The sequence below is a fragment of the Nestor notabilis genome, unplaced genomic scaffold (assembly GCF_000696875.1).
Source record: "Nestor notabilis isolate BGI_N333 unplaced genomic scaffold, ASM69687v1 scaffold5768, whole genome shotgun sequence".
Lineage (NCBI taxonomy): Eukaryota > Metazoa > Chordata > Aves > Psittaciformes > Psittacidae > Nestor > Nestor notabilis.
This window is the reverse complement of record NW_009941379.1, coordinates 65641-80706: the sequence shown is the minus strand read 5'-3', so window position 1 is coordinate 80706 and position 15066 is coordinate 65641. Positions and strand designations below refer to the sequence as shown.

General features: G+C 50.7%; 1 protein-coding gene across 1 annotated transcript in view; it reads left to right on the top strand.

Annotated features, from left to right (window-relative positions):
• Positions 1-3571, top strand: part of KLHL25 (kelch-like family member 25) — a 6897-nt gene extending 3326 nt beyond the window's left edge. Inside the window, exon 2 of the mRNA XM_010020852.1 lies at positions 3509-3571. The gene's annotated coding sequence lies outside the window, so the exon portion shown is untranslated. The remainder of the gene's footprint in view (positions 1-3508) is intronic.
• Positions 3572-15066: the final 11495 nt, after the last annotated feature.

Genomic DNA, 15066 nt, shown 5'->3' with positions numbered 1-15066 from the left:
CCAGCGATCGTGCGCGGTGGTCCGGGGCGGGGGGGGGGGGGGAAAGCATCCAGAGCATTATGCTGGCCTTTGATTTATGAAACACCTGGGTTTATCATGGGTTGGAGCACAGCAAGGGCAGGGCAAGAGTGGAAAGGGTTAAAATGCGATCCCCAAGAGCTTTCCCAGCACTGGAAGATAATGGCCTTTCCAAATTCTCCTCCTCAGGCGTTGCTTAGCATCTGTCACAGTGCTTGGTAATCTAATTAACTGCCACTCAGCTATTAAATATTGCAGCAAAGAGTGTGAGGACTCCATCATTTTCAACTCGGGTCAATGGGACCTCCCTTTAAGAGCCATCCTGGAGCTGAAAATTAATTTTCTCTGGTAGCAGATGTGTCTGAATATTAAAGCTCAACACCAGCCGTGCTGCTGGGAATAAGAATAGGGAATATTTTCAAGGTGGGAGTGGATTCTTCAGCCACCGAATAAAAAGCAGTCTCCAAAGTCACAGAGATTTTATTCTCCTCTCCTACCTTTTTCCCCTCTATACTCTATTTGGGTTCTCCAGACCAAATAAACAGCTTTGTGGGGGTTGTATGGATAGCTTTTCCCCCCCTGTAGTCTGGAGTCTGGCACAAGCACAAGAAAACCAGGAACTGTACTATGCCAACCTGCAAATAAAACTGGTGAAAAGTCATTGTGTGAGGGTTTTATGTGCTTTTTTGGCTTCGCTTCCACTCTCCACTTAAAAGAAGTATTTAAAATATACATGAGTTCTTGCCAAACAATGTTTCTTCATGTCAGTTTCTAGAGATTTTGTGCTGTTAGGTTTTTTTTTTAAGCTAAGTTACTTTTATGGCCCCAGACACTGTGACAGCTCCTTAAATAAAGCACTGAGATGGGTAAGTGAAGGCCAGATCCAGATGTCTCCCATTGCCCATACTTCACCAGCCATGGCTGTCCTGGCTGCACCAGTACCAAAACTGGGCTTAGAAACTGGGGTAACTGGCTATAGGATCCTACAACTACACTGTCATCCTGTAGCATGTCTGGCTGAGGGATCTTCTGGCTTGCAGCTCCCACTGTGCAAGGTCTCTGTTGTAACATGCATTTTAGTCACTATGGGATCGTTCTTCAAGAAGGCAGGTTAGCCAGCACATGCCCAGGTTCTGGTGTGCTTTGGGAATACTAATGCTATGGGAAACCTGCCTCAGCTGGAGAAGGCTCAGGAGGGACCATCCAAGGTGCCCTCAGAGGAGAGCAAACTGGGTTGGTAGGGGAAGGTCTGGGCAGTTGCATGGAAGGAAATAGTACTTTGTACTCCTGAAAAAACCCAATCTTCTTACCTATAAACTGGTGAGGTTCCATTCACACCAGCCCTGAAACCTAAATAATACATCCTTGACAAATGTGGATCATAAAACAGCAAGCCTGCTTTTCATTTAATGCATGAAGCTGATCAGCTGGAAGTGCTTCCTTGAGGGCATGGCCTTCACCCTTCCCAGCTGCAGCTGGGGCATCTTTCAGCAGAGGTCCCAGGCTCCCTGCTAAGGATGCTGTGAGACATTAATTTATTGCCTATTACCTGCAGTTAACACCAGGGATCAAGCATGATTAGCAATATGCAACATGAAAGCCTGGTCTCTTCCCACCTATGGAGCTGGAGCCACGAGGAGGTGAATCCTTCCAAAAGGGAAATAAAGTACTGAGCACTTGGCTAATAAAGACTCTTTTGTGTTCATAGGAACAAGCAAAGCCCAGCCAAGAGCTTGGGGTGATGCTGGGTGGTCACTGCTTCAGTCCTGTGCAGGGACCACTGATGGGGGTAGCTCTGCACCTCCCAGGAGGGGATTCAGGTGGTGCCAGGAACCGGTTCTCCAAGCTGCCTGTCCCCAAGTTAAATGTGGCTTCTCCAAACTACCAGTCCTGTGTGATGCTCTCATTGTCATGGGGCAGAGTCACAGATGGATTTAGTCCAGAGAGATGAGCCATCAGCTGGGCATTGGGATGGTTGCTGGGGACGAGGAAGCTGCAGATTGCATGGTCCAGCCAGGGAAGATGAAATGGAGAGGGGAGTCTCTGCATCCCTCTGTGCTGCCTCCTGAGCCTTGAACACCCCCCTGGGGTGGAGATGTTGGAGCTCCCATCTCAAAACAAATGGGGATGAGCCTAACTCTGAAGCAGGTAGGAGCCAGGGGTTCTCCTGGTGCTTTTTGGCTCCTGCAGGACCTTCCTCATGGGGTCTGGTGGTTAGGCATTGCTCAGGCACCATGTTCCTGGGGCTCGTCCAAGCGCTCAGAGCCTATTTCATGGCTCCCACAGGAGCCCTTTAGTGGGTTAAGCTCTTGTGAGGGCTATGGCGTGGCACCAGCTGCTGGTACCTGCCCTTGGGTGCACACCAAGCAGTAGAGGCTGTAGGTTTTTGATGCTGCTGTGGCACCTTAAAGCTGAACTTGGCTCCAAAGCTCCTGCAAGGCTTTAGGCAGCAAGCCATGCCCAGAGCTGCATTCTGATACTGCGGTCACGCTGAATGTTGGATGTGTTCAGTGACTTCTCCTCATTATTCAATTACAGCTTAGATAACAAGCCTTTTCTAGGAGGATTTTACTGCTGCCTGGTTTGGCTTCCCATCTACATAGAACAACACTTGGTCAGCACTTACCTCTCCAGAAGCTTCAGGGTTTTGTTGCTGTGCATCAGTCCCAGCTCCATCCACAAAGCCCTGCTTGCAGCCAGGCATCTTCCCTTGCAAAAGCCCTGAGTGCCTGCAAGCAGGGCTTAAAAACCCCTCAGGATAATTAGGATCCTAATCACTGAAGCTCACCTGTGTGCTGGTGGGTTGGTTCCTTGCAACCTGTTACAGGAACAAAGTCACAGCTGGTTTCTCTTGGTGGCTCCTAGGGAAACCCATTAGCATGTGTATAATAGTGAGGCTGGATAAACAGGGACTGCAGTTTTTTGCTGCTGCTGCTCTTTCCTTTGGCTGGTTGTGTCTGAAGCCAGTTTATCAGGCAGCATTGGGAGGGAGTGGCTGGCCTGGGGAGGAAAGTCGATGAAAATCAGGCTTTCCCTAACCCTGGGCAGATGGAAACGTGCAGTCTGAGCTTGGCCCCAGACCGGATTAATCAACCCCTTGGAAAAGTCAGTCATATGGATGGGTTTGGAAGAACCAGCGGAAAAAGAGGAAAGAAAAGTCTTTTTGTTTTGTCTGTTCCAGTTCTTGGACTGTCCTCCCTGCCCTAAATAAAAAGCTGAAACTCCTTTTTCCTCAACTTTTCATTCCCTTATGTCCACAGAAGTTTCCTGGCTGCCTCCAGTGCTCTGAGCCCTCCACAGACGAATACTGACTCTCCCCTCTTTCCTACAAAAGCAAAGCATATCCCAAATCCCAAATAAACCACCTGCTTTCCACCTCCACCCATTGCAGGGTGGTGCTTATCCCAATACCTGCCAACATGCAACCCTTTTCTGGTACTTCCCTGCACAGGCATCTTGCTGCTGATGACCTTTCTCTTTCCTTCCCCAGATGCCAGAGTCACATCCATGTCCCCTGTCTCTCTGCTGGAGCCGACACAGTGACCAAATCCCCTCCGGTCCTCCTGCATAGAACTCTGAGAAGCCTTTTACATCCCTTCCCAGCACCAAGAGCAGGAGGCATCACACCAGGGGTGCACCAAGGGCCACCCAGCCCCACCACCAGCAACGATATGGGGACAGCAAGGAGCCACTGGCTGCCAGGCTGGTGCCGGGCACGGGCGCACTCATGGGTACCAGTGGCCTGGCAGGACTGGGGAGATGGAGGATGCGCACCAGCCCGCATCCCTCAGCAAGTGGCGTGGGGAGCTGTTAGGTGCTTTTCGTTGCTCTGTTGGGGGGGTTAAAAGATATTAATAGTTTTTATCCAAAGGCAGTGAACTTGCCATTGGCAGTAGCTGCTGTTTGAGTGACTTGGAAGTGTTCTTAAAGGGAAAAGAGGTTGAAAGCACCTGGTTCCCCATCCTTTGGCCGCTCTGTGGAGGCGAAAGCTGTTGAAACACTAAAGCGTGGGAGCTCGGGCTGGCTGCCAGCAGCGCCGGGTGCTGCGGTGGAACAGGGCAGGTGCCTTTTGCTTTGCACGTTGGGCCTTATTAATGTTCTTTCCCTGCTTCCCTCACTTTGGTCGGGGGCCGGCAGCTCCCTGCATGCAGCTGCTGGGAAGAGCACGGAGTGTGCCAAGGCTCCAGCATCGCTGCCGAGATAGTCACCAGATAAACCCTGAGCTGCCTGCTCAGAGCCGGTCTGCTGAGCTCCTGTGCTCACCCAGCAGCGTGGGTGAAGGGGTAATTAGCACACGAGCAGACACAGCCTTGGGAAGGGGCATCGTGCCTCTTGCCAGCAGAGCAGGGGAGCACCACAGGGCTGGCAGGGTGGGAATCCTCCTTGTTCCCACTGTGTCGCACATCCTGGCTTCACCTCGGAGTGATGTGAGCGTTTCTGACTGCGTGTTGCCTGCCAGCGCTTGGGCTGTAGCTGCCCCAGGTTATCCACGCACGTTGGCTGACTTTATTTGGGTTTATCCCTGCAAGAGCTGTCAGCCCGAGTCGCTCCTCATTCACGCTGATGAGGAAGGCACGTGGATTTTGGCTGTCAATACACGGATGCATCTCCCGACCAGCCTGTCCTAGCATCCCGCTTCCCTCTGCAGCAGATCTGGTCCTGCAGCTGCTCCGGGCTTGCCTTTTGCCCCTGGATTAGGTTGAGCTGTAGCCTGGCCAGATGAATGATGCAATGCGATGAAAAGCCTTGACACAGCTTCAAACAACAAAGGTCTTTTTGGAGCAGTGAGCGCTGCCAGGAGGAGCGCACGTTGTGCTCAGCCAGTCTGCGATGCTCTGAGTGACGTTTATTTACATTTTCTAGTCTTTGTATTTTCTTTTTTCCTTCAGCTGCTTGTGAACTTTAATAAAAATGATGGTCTGGGAAATGTTTTATGTGTTTTTCACAAGACTCTTCATTCTTAAGCAAGTTGGATTTAGGTTTAATAACAGGGCCGAGGAATAATAACAGGGTTGGCACTCGGTGGGGCGGTTCACAACCAACCTCCTGAGCAACCAGCCTGGCTGTAATTACGATTGCTTCAGCGCTTGGGAAACTGAGGCACAATGTCAAGTGTCTTGTCCAAGGTTAGTGGTAGACCTGGGAATAAAGTCCAGGGCTTCTCGTGTCCTGAGGACATCACGTGTCTCCTTCTCCACGGCTGTTCTCACTCAACTTGACCGTGCCGTGATTGTAGGAGAACTTGTAAGTCTGCAATGCTAATACCTGTCAAATGGGCTGAGGGGGCCCAGCCCAGACACAGCTACTCCTGCAGGGAAAGCCAGTCATTCCTAAGGAAGATGAGAAGAATTTGTGCTTCTGTTTTCCTTATTTGCCTTCTCTTGGCTGCTGCAGCTCCCAAGAAAGGGGCCCTTTGACAGGCAAGATGGGCTTTCCAGCTGGGGCTCCCGGTCACGCTTCTCCTCCACGTGCATCACTCCTTATCCCAGAGGAGCAGGGGCCTGATCCAGCCCTGCTCTGGGAAGGTGCTGGGCTTTTCCCTGCTATGAGAGCAGCAGCTCCAGCTTTACTCAGGATTGGGAGTGTGAGACCATCACTCAGAGCAGCTAATGAGCAAAACACAACCACATTGCGAAGTGGTATTTGCCTCTTCTCACTTGCAGGTGCCACTGGACTTGGGAAGCAAAAGTTCCTATGAGTTATGCGTGGTCTCAAAGGGATTTGGAGCCTGAATATCTGAGCTGTAAAGGACACTGGGAACACGTCTCCTTGCCTGCGGGAGATGGGTGGGCAGTGGCATTATCCGACGTGATCTGGGCAGATAAGAGTGTAAAGCTCCATAGAAAAAGCTCATTAAAGAGCCCTTTGGGAAACCAATCCAGGATAGAAATGACTGTTTGATGAGCAGGAGAGGGGAAAAGGGAGTGTGTGAACAAAATCCCTTTCAGTTTTGTTGATTCAGGTTTTATGTGGGACTCTGGGTCTTTAAATACCAGCTCGGGAGGCTTTGCGACTGGCTAGCTTTGATATGAGCCATGCAAAGACCTGCTCTTTTGTATTTATTCTGGAGCTTGCCTGAAAGACAATTCAAAAGCAATCAGCAGCTGCTGCGACAGCATCGACCTGTTGCTATGGAATTAAATGTGAGGCAAAATACAAAGGTTTCTTGGTTAGCAGCAATGAAGCAAAAGGGGGAGTAGGAGATGGAACAGTCGGAATAAAGCTACAGGCAGAGCGGGGCTGGGTTTTAACTGGGAGGTGCAGGGGAAGAAAAGTCAACATGGTTTGTTTTGCTTTCTATAAAAAGCCTTTTCCCCATTGCGGCAGGTCAAGATTGGCTTTGTCTGGGATGGGCACTTGGGAAAGGGTCTTGTATGTCAGTGCTACAAGGGCTGTGTGTTCCCAGGCTCCTGGAATACATCCACATGCTACAGACAACCCTGTTGGGTGTCGGGGGGCCAGGACCCATCAGAAATCCTCACGAGGTGCAAGGTCCTGCAAGGATCCAGCCCTTGCTCAGAGCCAGGCTTGGCAGCAAACTGCTTCCCACTCCTACCTCCTGCCTTGTCCTGCAGCCACCCAGTCTCATAGGAGAGCTTGGACAGGACACAGACCCTTTAGCCCATCCCCTGGCCTCATCTGGAGCTTGCCCATGGGCTCTCTCCACTGGGTTCACTGTAACAAGGGGCTTCTCATGCTCCAAAAAGCATATGGGAAGAGAGGGCAGGAAGATGCTCGGAGATGGGACCAGACAGGCAGCAAACGGGACCAGACATCTGCCATTAGGAGGTCTCGGGACCTCCATCTGCAGGGACCGACCATGCTGAACCCCTTTTTTGCTGCTCCTGTGTCTTATTTGAATGAAACTCATCGTGCCTTTTTCATTTCTAAATATGCATTTTCCCAGCCTGACCCCAGCCGCCCTTGAAATAATGCTATTGTGCAATGAAACCCTCCGGGGAATTACCATCTGAGCTCACTCTCCCTTTGTCACTACAGTCAATTAAAAGCAGAGTAGCTGGTGATTTAATACCTCCAGTGTCTGCGGAAGCTCCACATCCATCCAGAGGCTGGCTCTGGCATTTTAAACACATAATTGGAGGGAAGGAGTGTTTTTTTCCAGCGATCCAACCTGCTTTTAAATTCATCCATGTCTATGCAGAGCACTGAAGCCTCATGTCCTTGGCTTGTCATCTCCTGCACATTAATTAATGCCCCAGCATTACACTTTCTCTCTGTGTCCCATATCAGATTGTTTTCCTATTCCCTTTCTCCCTTGGGGTAAACCAGCAGGTTTTAGTGCTGAAGAGGGTCCAGGCTCACAAACTGCCACCCCATGCTGCTAAAAAATGAAGTTAAGCTTCCAAAAGCAGGAGAAACCATCGCTCCCAGCTCCTTACAACCAACTGGGCCCAATCGCTGTTGCTCCAGTGCCCCGAGATGAGACCCTGCAGCAGGGGGCTCCTGGTGGGAATGAACAGCAGAGGCTGAGCTCATTTATTGTTCCTTCCTTACAATCTCCCTTCTCTTTCCATTTCACCACCTCCTTATTTAACACCACAGGCAGTTGTGCAGAACCATCAGCCCTGTTTGCAGCAGTGTGACCTACTTTACCGCATCATCCCTGCTGCAATCACGAGCCCGGAGCCCATCCAAGCCATTCAGCGCTTCCCAGCTGAGTAACAAATCCAATTAGGTGGAAGAAAGCCTGGCGTCCACGCTGTCAGCGCCTGGACATCTCACTTCCCTCTCCCTGCCCCATAGGGGAACGGCCCAAGGGGACTGATCCTGGCTCTCCGATGTGTCCTTTCATTCCTCCTGGCAGCCCCCAGGGACCACAGAGCTCAGGAATCAAACGATTTGTGTTATTTCAGTTCTGGCTCTCTTGGGAAGCTCTCCCTGCCCAGCTGCGGCTGCAGGAATGGTCCAGGATGTGCTCGTGAGAAAGCTGCTGGCACTTTCAGCCAGGACATGGTTTAATACCGATAGGAAGCCCTTCTCTCAGTCCCACCATCACACCTAACCCCGGTCCGGTGGCTCTGCCCAGAGAAAACATCTCAATTCTGCCCTGTTGCTGTGGCACTTACTCTGTTTTCCCACCCCAGCAGGGATCCCTCTCCATTCAGCCATTCCCAGTACGCCGGCTCCGTGTCATTGTTGGGGATAGCTGTGTATTAAAAGGGATGAATAGAAACCAAACAAAGGGAAAAAAGCTTAAGGGCCACCAGGAAAAGCCCTTTTGGTTTCTAACGTCCCTGAGCTGGACGGGCAGACACCCTCTGAGCCCATCAGCACCAGGGCTCACAGTGTGCTGCTGTTCTGCTCTCCATCCCGTGCAGGGTGGTGGGAAACCCCCCATGGCTGTGTTTCTGGGTCACTGTCTGGAGGCATTCCCCATGCACACAACACAAACTGGGGCTGCTTCCCTCCCACAGCACCCAGCCGAGCGCCCGCCGCCTTGGCCCCTTGCTCTGGGGCTTCCCACAGGGCTCTGCTAATGACTCACCGCTCCTGCTCCGCTCTAATTAGGCTCCTGTCTAATTAGGCTCACTGGAAAGATGCGGCTGGTGAGAAGCAGCTCTTTGGTGAAAGGGGAAAGAGCGTCTGGAGATGCCGAGTGCCAGAGGGGGAGACGCTGGGCTATGGGGAGAGAGCGGGGTATGGGGACCTGAGCTACATCTGCGCCAGGGATGGTCTGATGGGAAAGGAGAGAGCAAAGGGACTTGCACAAACCCCACTGGGAACCCTTTTGGGGCTCAGCTCTGCCCCATTGGGGAGCAGGAAGCAGCGGCTCCATCCCGCTGGCTGAGGTGCCGGGATGTTCTCCAGCATGGAGGGAGGTGGATGTTTATAGCTCTGCTGAACAAGTTACGGATGTGCACAAGGAGCCCCATTTGCAGTGGGGCAGGGGGAGCCGGTCCTGGACCTGCAGCATCCTCCCCTGAGCCACCCTGGGATGAAGGGCAGGAGAACGGGATCTGGAGCTAAGCTTTGCGGGGGTGTCCTGATTTGGGCTGGGATTGAACCATGACAGGGGTATTTCAGGAGGTGTGAAGGCAGCTTTTGGGGGGACACAAGGAGCACCCACTGTCTGCCCATCCCTGCGAGGGCTGGGGGTACTCGCTTGTACGGGATCTTGTCAGTTATTAGTGCCAAGTCTAATTTAAACCCCTTAATTTATACGTGTTCCAACCCCAAACAAATCAACGTTTGCAGTGTTTAACATCCCTCTAAGTAAGTCCCAAAACCCAGGTGCCTTCTACAGCAAAGGTAAGTTATTCCTTTACCGTTCACCTGGTATCCGATCACAGGACACCTCACTCACTCACTGAACTAATTAGGGCTTTGCCTTTCCTTCTCTTAATAAAGCCTGCATGAAAGAGCAGCCTGTCTGCAAGCCCCGGCTCAGCTCACCCAGTTCTCACCCTGAACCCAGCAAGGGCAGGAAAGGGGAAACAGACAATGCGAATGTTAAAGCTGCCGCTAAACTCGATTTCCAAAGAGCCTCTCCTGTGCCTCTCAGTGCTCCTTTTAGAGTCCATCCAAGCATAAGGATCATTTCTGACCCCTTTTAGGCGAAGGTGCCAGTGAAAATCCATTCATAGAATCATAGAATAGTTTGGGTTGGAAAGGACCTTAAGATCATCTAGTTCCAACCCCTCTGCCATGAGCAGGGACACCACACACTAAACTATGTTGCCCAAGGCTCTGTCCAGCCTGGCCTTGAACACCGCCAGGGTTGGAGCATTCACAACTTCCTTGGGCAACCTATTCCAGTGCCTCACCATTCGCATCCAGGTTCCTCACCACATGGTCCCACAGAGATCTTCTGCTCTAACCTTGGCCGCTAAGGAAAAGCTGGGGCTGGGCAAGAAACCTGAATGCTCATAAACACATCCCTACTGCTTGGGGACCATCTGAACCAACTGACCCATGTGGGCTGAACATCCATTTCATCATCTTAGCTGTGCTGTAGAGGCTCAGAGCATGGACTGAGGATGAGGATGGGGAAAGCTGGTTTGGGATATTCAAACTGCGACATGGAGATGGTCTGGAGAGTTTGATTTTCTACATGCAATTCACCACCAGCAAACGTGCTCTCCCTCCCGCCGTGACCAGCTGCCCATTGCAGCAGCACCTCACACAGCAGCAGCCACCTTTGTTCTGCCGCAGCTCGGGGTACCCAGAGCGGTGCTTTTGTTGGGCACCCCGGTTACGGAGCCAAGAGGGGCCGCAGGGAAACTCCCTCTTTAAACACCGCGCACAGGAGCCGACGGTTCGGCGAGAGCTTTTATTTGCTTCAGTAAATAGGTGAGAGCTGGTTCGAACGGGAACACAAATAACACGAGGACTGCTGAGCCCCGTGGAGATAACCCAGCGCTTTCATCTCTTGCTTCACACCCATCTCGGAGCGAGCGCTGCGTGACAGGGGTGGGTGCGTTGGCACGAGTCAGGCTTTTGGAGCAGCACAGGGGAGAGGAAGGGAAAAGCACACACACACGGGGCAGTGCTGGCTAACGGGGCACCCAAGGGTGGGCTGGCATTGCCCAACAGCGCCTGTTACACAACCCAGCGCTGCCAAGCCTATGACCATGACCTGAAGGCTTTGATCCATACTGGTTGTCCCCAGGCATCCTCTCTCCTTCTCTATCTCACCTCCAGGGACAAGTGAAGCAATAGATGGGAACGAAGCAATTCCTTGGCCTCCGAATCAATGTGCAGGGGGGGATGAAGGGTGCTGGCTCCTTGTGCCTGGGGAGAGGATGCTCAAAGCCCGTGCAGGACTAGCAGCACAGGGGCAGCTGAGATTGCTTTTACAGGGAGAAGAAAATGATGGTGGAGAAACTCCAGCCATCTCGATCCTCTGTGCTGGCTCCTCATTGCGCTGCAGAGCAAACTCTGCATCAGTTCTGTACTTTTGGCACCCTCTTCTGCCTGGACACACGCCTGCAGACACTGGAACACCACGTACATTCACCTCCCTGCGGGCTAGAACGCTTCTGCTGGGCCTCCCATTGTAGGGGATGTGGAAATACATAAAGCATCCTGTGTGCTAACATCCCTCCTCTCCCCATCTCTTAGATGCAGCATCTGCATCTCATCTGGTGAAAGGAAGGCTCAAGGGAGACCTTAGAGCAGCTTCCAGTGCCTGAAGGGGCTACAAGAAACCTGGAGAGGGGCTTTGCACAAGGGGGAATGGCTTTAACCTGCTGGAAAGGAGACTGAGATTAGGTATTAGGAAGTTCTTCCCTATGAGGGTGCTGAGGCGCTGGCACAGGGTGCCCAGAGGAGCTGTGGCTGCCCCATCCCTGGCAGTGTTCAAGGCCAGGTTGGACACAGGGGCTTGGAGCAACCTGCTCTAGTGGAAGGTATCCCTGCTCGTGGCAGGGGTTGGAGCTGGAGGAGCTTTAAGGTCCCTTCCAACCCAAACCAGTCTGGGATGCTACAGTCTCTAGTTCTCTCAGCCAAATGAGGTAAAACCCCTGGTGTCTAGGGTCTGCTGAAGACACAGACACTCTCTGCCCTAAGCCAGCACAGGCAGCCACCAGACTGACATTTACCTCAGGTTACAGAGCTGAAGCGGTTGAGAAAACACCTATGAGACTTCCTCTTCTTGTAAAAGAATGAAAAGCCCCATGTGTGCGTGTGTGTGGGGGGAAAGACCCCCAAGGAGCTGAGTATCATTATGGCCATGTGCCCCCCAGCAAAGCGCAAGTCTTGTAGGAGAAGGAAAATAAAAGAGTCCAATGGGCACAGAGTGGAATCAGCGCAAACATCTGATTGCAGGTCAGGCTTATGTCTGCTCTGTGCAAGCAAGTCAACAGCACAAACACCAAAGGCGTGGAAATAAACAGGGCAGAAAACGCAGACTTAAAATCAAATTTATTTAGAGGAAAAAATGACTTTACAAGAGGTTGATGCTGATAACTAAAAAGGAAGATAAATAAAAGCTTGTTACAAAACCTAATGGTTTCTGGCAAGTTACAGAAAAACTGAAGAATTTTACAGTCGATAACCTGCTCACTTTGTACATAATTACAAATTAACATACAGCAATTAGGTTTTACCCTCTTTAAAAATTCTTTTTTCAACTTTTTTTTAAACTTTTTTTTTTTTTTTAACAGGTTCAACATGAAAATGCATTTTTATTTATTTTATTTTTTGTAAGAAACAAACCAAAAGCAGAGGTATATCAGGTTATTGTAATACACCTCCTCAACGCTCTGGGAATTACTCAAGTGCATTCTGTATTAGTACAAAATAAACTCCAGGCTAAACTTGAACCATAGGCGAACTGAACTGGACACGGGTTTTGGTGGGGTTTGGTTTTGAGATGGTGTTTAATATCAATAAAGAAAGTAGTAAAATACTTTAGAGCATGGAAAGGATGGATACCTATAGACAGCTTAAATACATACCAAGCTCGTAGCTGTATGCGAAGCAGTGATTGTTATCCTGTTTCCCCCCCACCCCCCCCAAGCAATGGAAGCTGGATATATTTGGGCAAAGCATCAGTGTCAGTGAAATGCGTGTGGAAAGGAAGGGCACCCAGCCCTGAGGATGCAGCTGGGAAGGGAGCTGGCATCACGCTTCCCATGGCTGAAGAGCACGAGGTGTGCGGGATTAAAAGCCAGTTCAGCTCGCCTATCTTTAAAGCTTAGCTGCGTCACCGGATCAAGAATCATTGCTTGCTGCCCCTTCTGACAAGTGAAACAAGAGTTACGAGCAGCAGGGAGGTTTTCTTATTTAAAAGGGTGCCTTAAATTATGTTAAATTCCCAAACCTGGCCAGCAGGCAGAATAATTTCCAGAGTTCTGGTTAACAAGGAATGTTTTGTGGGATTTTAGCAGATTCTCTCTTGTGCCCCCCGCCCAGTCCTCCCTTGCCCCGTGCCACAGATATCCTAAACAGTTTCCTTGGGATTTGGCACCTGGGGAACCTCTTCTGACTCGGTGGCGTTTGGGAGGACTGGATTTCTGTGTCTTGTCAACAGCTTTGAGATAGCCTAGTGCCTCAAGAAGGTGCAAAGATGATCGGACTCTATGGATGCTCTTGCCTTCGAAAGGCAGTACAGATCTGCACAAGCTAATGGCATTACTGTGCTTCTCAGCAGTGGTCAAACTTCAAGTGTCAAGAGTCCACCCTCAGGAGTGGTGAGAGCTCCTGCCCCAGGGATGGCACCTGGGAGGTCTCCGATGGCCTGGACAGTAAATAACTTAGTGCATGGAACGGGCCTCACTTCACTTACTTGGTCGCATCCCACCACATCTCTTTGGCTTTGGGTTTCTCCAAGGAAAAAGAGATGAAGGGCGAACCACTGGTGGGACTGCTTCCCTACTGGCAGTACTTGCTGTGAGGAAGGTGATGGTGACACCAGCATGGGCTCTCCCAGGGGATATACCTGAGCCAACAAAACCCAGCTCTCTGGCCCTGCCGCTCACCCTGTGTGCAGTGGGACTGAAGTCAGATTCACACCTACTTTGGTCTAAAACTAACACAAAAAGCTTGGCCCTTCCTCCCCTCCCGGGATAAAGCCAAACCAAACCAGGAATACGCCTACTTGGAGCTCAGATTTTGCTGGGGATGCAGAGGGGGGAGCAATGGCAAAGCTGATTGTCTCCACATAACCAAAATAAAAAGGGACAAGACCAATTCCATTTAAAGTGCTTTATGGCATCAAACTGACATCAAGTTACATGTTGAGATGATCACTTCATTTAAAAGAAAGTAAGGCCAACCCCACACAACTCCATCGAGTCTCACACCATCTGCTACAGCTACTCTCTATCTCTGGGGTATTCTGGCACCACCAGCTAATACTGACCACTTCTGCACTTCATCTGAGCCCGTGCTCTCAGCTCCCTGGTCATTGAAACTCCTTCTGCTGGGCAGTGAGGAAGACCAGGCAAAGAAATGTCCAAGAAAAGAAAGTCTGATTTTCCCCCTCCATGAAGCACTAACACAGAAAGCTCTGAGAGCCCCTACAGGGTTCTCTTCTCCCTCCAACAACATGGGCTTTGCACAGACATTTTTGAACCTGCTCTGTGTCCCAGGAACCCAAAGCAAAACAGGGTGGTTTGGGCACTCCAAATGGGATAAAAGGACTGGCGCTGGGAACTAGATACAGCATCAAGCTGGGCTGAAGAAATAACACTTTCAACAGCTGCAGGATGGATGCCAGGTGTGGAACTGAAGCAAATGCAATTTTAAAGCCAGGAAGAGGAAAGACTTCGGTGCTGTCAAGCTGGGACCGTGCTCTAGCAGACAACCTGCAGGGATCAGAGTGAGAATCAGACTCTGGAAACCTTTGCCAAGCCTTTGCAAAGAAAATCTGAGAGAGGGGGAAAAATAAAAGGCTGAAGAGATAAAAACAAGCCTTTCCTTTCCTAAAGGTGAAAGAAAGAGGAAGCAGGGTGAGAGTAAAGACTTCATTCCAAAAAAGTGAATCATACAGCAACATACATCCTCCAGGGACAAAGGTCTGTCCACCAGAATTTAAGACACAAACAGCCTTGTAGTATGCAGTATTTCTGGTCAGTGTATTTCTGACTCACACCTGTGGTTTCTCTGATAAGGAAACATGGGGACTTTAAGAGATCACACTTAGGGCACTGAACCCTCTTTTTGATTGGCACAGATCAGGAGAGATGGTCAAGCCAAGCAGACAGAGCCCTGCTGCCCTGAGTGCTGCATCTGCCTTTTGATGCCCTTCTCAGAGCCATGGGACAGCCCTAAGTTGTGAATTCAAGACGTGTTGGGACTGGGGAGAACACAGTGGGATGTAAAGAAAAGCTTGTACTTTCAGAAACACCAGCGCCCTGATCTGTGTTTGCACAGCAGTAATGAGCCATGCGCTGCTTTGGTTTCCAAAGACTTCAGCTTGGCACAGTCCTTTTTGCAGGTGTATAAACAGCAGGGCAGATGTTCTGAAATTGGTGGTTTTCCTATGAAAACGTAACACCACCACACCAGCACGTGCCTCCTTTAGCTCCCTTCAGGTTTAGAAGAGCTGCCTGTATCTCAGTGGAGAAGCGACTGGACCCTCAC